The sequence below is a fragment of the Palaemon carinicauda genome, chromosome 1, assembly GCF_036898095.1.
Source record: "Palaemon carinicauda isolate YSFRI2023 chromosome 1, ASM3689809v2, whole genome shotgun sequence".
NCBI lineage: Eukaryota > Metazoa > Arthropoda > Malacostraca > Decapoda > Palaemonidae > Palaemon > Palaemon carinicauda.
The window spans coordinates 178,281,639-178,285,894 of NC_090725.1; positions in this window are offsets into that span (position 1 = coordinate 178,281,639).

Sequence of the window (4,256 nt, forward strand, 5' to 3'; positions counted from 1 at the left end):
ATCTAAAAACAAAAGGAGAATTTTATGGCCTTCTGTTGTTCCTGGCGTTCAATAAGCCTAATGGGATTCAAATATCACACAGCATTCTTAGTTGGTAGAAATTACTGTGTATAAATTGGATACTCCTATTTATCATATGAACCTTTAAACAAAGGGGTACCCCAGGGGAGGGTACTTGGCCCAATTTTATTCTGTATCTATACTATCGGTCTATCAAGAATACTACTTGATAGTGTTAGAAAATGGATGAAAATTAAACAACTAAAATTAAATGAGAACAAAACTGAGTTCATGGTGGTGGGAAAGAGAAACACTCTACCCTAGTTTTCTGTTCCTACCTCAATGTGGAGATTCAAATCTACTATCGGGTGATTCCTACCAAACCACCTAAACAAGCATACAACCAAATAATGTTAGGTTAGGTTTAGTTAGGTTAAATTAGGTACTCTAGGGGCTCTTAGATGAACACTGCTGGCAAGTTTTGAAAGGAGATCAAGACCACGTCGTAGCAATCTTAATCGACAATAAACAAGTTTTTGTTAGTTAATTTTTGTTACTAAATTAGGGCTTCAATTTTACAATATTGACGCACGAAGTTAATTCTGATTGTTTAAAGTGTGTTTTATGGATTTTTCAGCATATTTTATAGAATAGAGTAGCTTGAAATTGTGTCAGGAAGTATGTTTTATCTATCCTCCTTTGGTAGGAATCACCTCATACCCGAAAAATAGGGTAGGAATCACACTATAGTAGAATCCTGATGGTAGGAATCATACTATAGTAGCCCTACATAAGTGTATTTCTTGACTGCAACCTGTCTCCCAATGCCTGGCTAAATATTCCGTAAACATACTAGTCATAAAGTGTGTGACTACCAGAATTGACTACTGTAACTCCATCTACTACCCAAAAGTACAACTTAAGAAATTACAAAACATTATAAACAGAGGAGCAAAACGGATAAAAGGTGTTCCACCTAGAGAAAGGATTACCCCTATATTCATTGATATACGTTGGCTGCCAATTAAACGAAAATTGAATTTAAGATATGTACAAAAACCCACCAAGTTATGAGAACCAGTCGTCCATAATATCTAGAGAATTGCTGCATTTTGCAGCAAACAAATTGTCCTCTATTTTTGGGTGACATGGCCATGTCGTCCAGATGGAAGGTTCCTTAAGGCAGCTTTCTGAGGGATATTTAGCTACAGTGATACTCTCAGAGAATTAATCATAGGTCTGCAGAATTCTAACTCCTAGCACGAGTATCCTTAATATATCTTTAAGGATATCACAGGGGACATATTTTTTTATTTTTTTAATACGGCACATAGCAATCTTCACCCCGAATAGATTTTACTCTTTGAGGGGGAGGAGTGGCGAACGAAGAGGAGCCGTTATCAAGGTACACGGTGGACCCCCTCCCTGTACTACTACGGTGCATTATTCCTTGTTGCATTTAAGCAGGAATAGCCGCAGATAGAGTAGTTTTGGGTAGGGTCTTTCATTACATATTTGTTGTTTTTCTTTTTGAAAGAAGGGTGGGTCCATCAGGACGACATAGCCATATCACCCAAAAATAGATTTTTCGCTTTGCTCAAAATCCGTTTATTTGGGCTCAGCCATGTCGTCCTGATGGAGGCTTACCAGAGAATTAACTTGAAAGTACAATATCTGTGTGTTTGTATAAGTGCCTTTGCTTTGAATGAGTTCCTTATATGATCTCCTAGACCTTTATATATATATAACATTACCGTTATTTGTCATATCCACTAAGTTTGGAACTAACTTAGGGCTTCCTGCCCCTTGCAGGATTCAAAGTTTGTATTTCTGTAGGAACAAGAGGGAAACTTCTTCGAGAATACCTGGTAGTTCTTTAGAAATTCTACTAATAAGATTTTTATTTCAAAGAAAATAAAAGGCTCTGGACAACTTTATTCTCACTTCTGAGGATAAAGAAGACGCAGATACATTATTTTAGTTTTTATTTTCATATTCAAAACCAAAACAAAATATACTAATGTATCAGGAGAAGGAATCTAGCCTGCATACATGAACATCTTGGTATATATATATATATATATATATATATATATATATATATATATATATATATATATATATATATATATATATATATATATATATAACCTGTAAGGGAAGAATGTACATATATTAATTCATTTGTTAAATGCCACTCAATATTGTGAAATTAATTTGTTTGGTTTTACTTAGATGTTGGATATGCTTCAACACTGTACAAATGTTCACACGGCACTGGTAATTCTTACTAAAAGGTATTACACTTGAAGGTGCTAACACCTGTTCACCCGATACACTGTTGAGTCCAAAAACAGCCCACTGTTCATCGCAGCATTAGATGACAGGTTTTATGACACTACCTGCCGCCACCACAAAGTGTTTTATCTCATGCACTTGCTTCGCATACTGTTTATAGAAGACTCTGGATGATTTCCAACCCGAATATGAGAGGAGCCTATCAAAGTGTATGTGTTGAAAGAAGTTCAACGAAGAAGCAACTTTCCTTGGATCGTGACCTGCGGGTGTACTGTCAGGATCCACTCTGCGAATAAAGTAGGTGAGTTTTGCCCTCAGTTGTTTTAGGAATAGGTTTGATCCTAAGGTTTTGCCTCGGAAGAGCTGTCCCTCCTTGAAGTCTGAAGTTCTTAAGACTCTCTACTGGACATAGAGAGACATCTTCCTTCAGAGGGCAGCTCGTTTTTGGTGAGAAAAGTAGGATCAAGGAAAAGGTTCAGTTCTCCCTCTTCTGTGAACTGAATATGGCCTTTGTTTCTGGATAATGCCACTATTTCAATAACTTTAGCCCCCGAGGCTATGGCAAACACAAATATCAATTTCTGTGTTAGATCCTTTAGGGTGCAATCCTCGTTGTTCATGTTCGAAGCATAGTGCAAGACTTTGTCCAATGACCATGATATGGGCTTTGGAGGGGTTGCTGGTTTGAGTCTAATGCATGCTTTCGGTATCTTATTGAAGATTTCACTTGAAAGGTCAACCTGAAAGGTGTGAAGAAAAGGTCTAGTCAAAGCTGACTTACACTCAGTTATTGTGGTTGAAGTCAGGCCTTGTTCATGTAGGTAGATGAAGAAGGAGAGTCAGAGATCTATTGAAATTTCTGTCGGTTTCTTTGTCTTCACGAAGGAAACACACTTCTTCCAAGAAGATTCATATTGTCTTCTAGTTGAATTTAACTTGTATTCTTCTATAAAGTCGATGTTGCCTTTTGAGATGCCAAACATTTTCTCGGCTGCTAAGGCGAGAAAATCATGAGATGTAGGTTGTTGGTTCACAAGTATGAAGCGTAGACAGTCGACGTCTGAACCAGTTGGGATAGAACTGGGTTTGGTAGAGGAACCAGCTTCAGTTTCAATTCTAGAACTAGAGGGAACCAATTGCTTCTGGGCCATTTGGGGGCTACTACTGCTGCTGTTCCCCTGAAGGATCTTAGCTTGTTGAGGACCTTCAGCAGGAGATTGGTTTGTGGGAACAGATAGATTTGATTCCATATGTTCCAATCGAGAGACATGGCGTGTATCGCTTCTGTCCGAGGGTCCTCGTAAGGGGCTACATACAGATGTAGTTTATTGTTGTTGCTCATTGCGAAGAGGTCGATCTGCAGTTCTGGGACTTTTTCCAAGATGAAGGAGAATGAGTCTGTGTCTAGGGACCATTCTGTCTATTGGCTTTCGCTTGGATAGGTGAACTGCTGATAAGTGCCATGTCTTCTTCCTTGCCAGGCGGAAGATGGCTAGCATCACGTGATTGATGTGAGGTGATCTCGAGCCTTGTCGGTTTAGACATTTAGCTATCACCTTGCTGTCCAAGACCAGTCTGATGTACACTGATCTGCGAGGGGATAGTTTCTTCAACAATAGGAAGACTGCCATAGCTTCCAAGATGTTGATATGAAAAGTTTTGAACTGGTGCAACCAATTCCCCTGCTCTTTCCTTTGTTGGGAATGGCCTCCCCATCCTTCCAGGGAGGCATCTGTGTGAATTACCACTGATGGTTGAGGTAGTTGTAAGGGAATTGTTCTTGTTAGGCTCCTGACTATTGACCACGGCCTTAGAAGCGTTCGCAATCGGGTCGGTGTCAAGTGTCAACCTTTGTTGATCTCTTCGAGCGTTTGATGCGTATCTTCTCCAGACTCCTGACGCATCCTTTAATTGTGCTTTTAGCACTGGATCTGTCACTGCTGCGAACTGGATAGAGC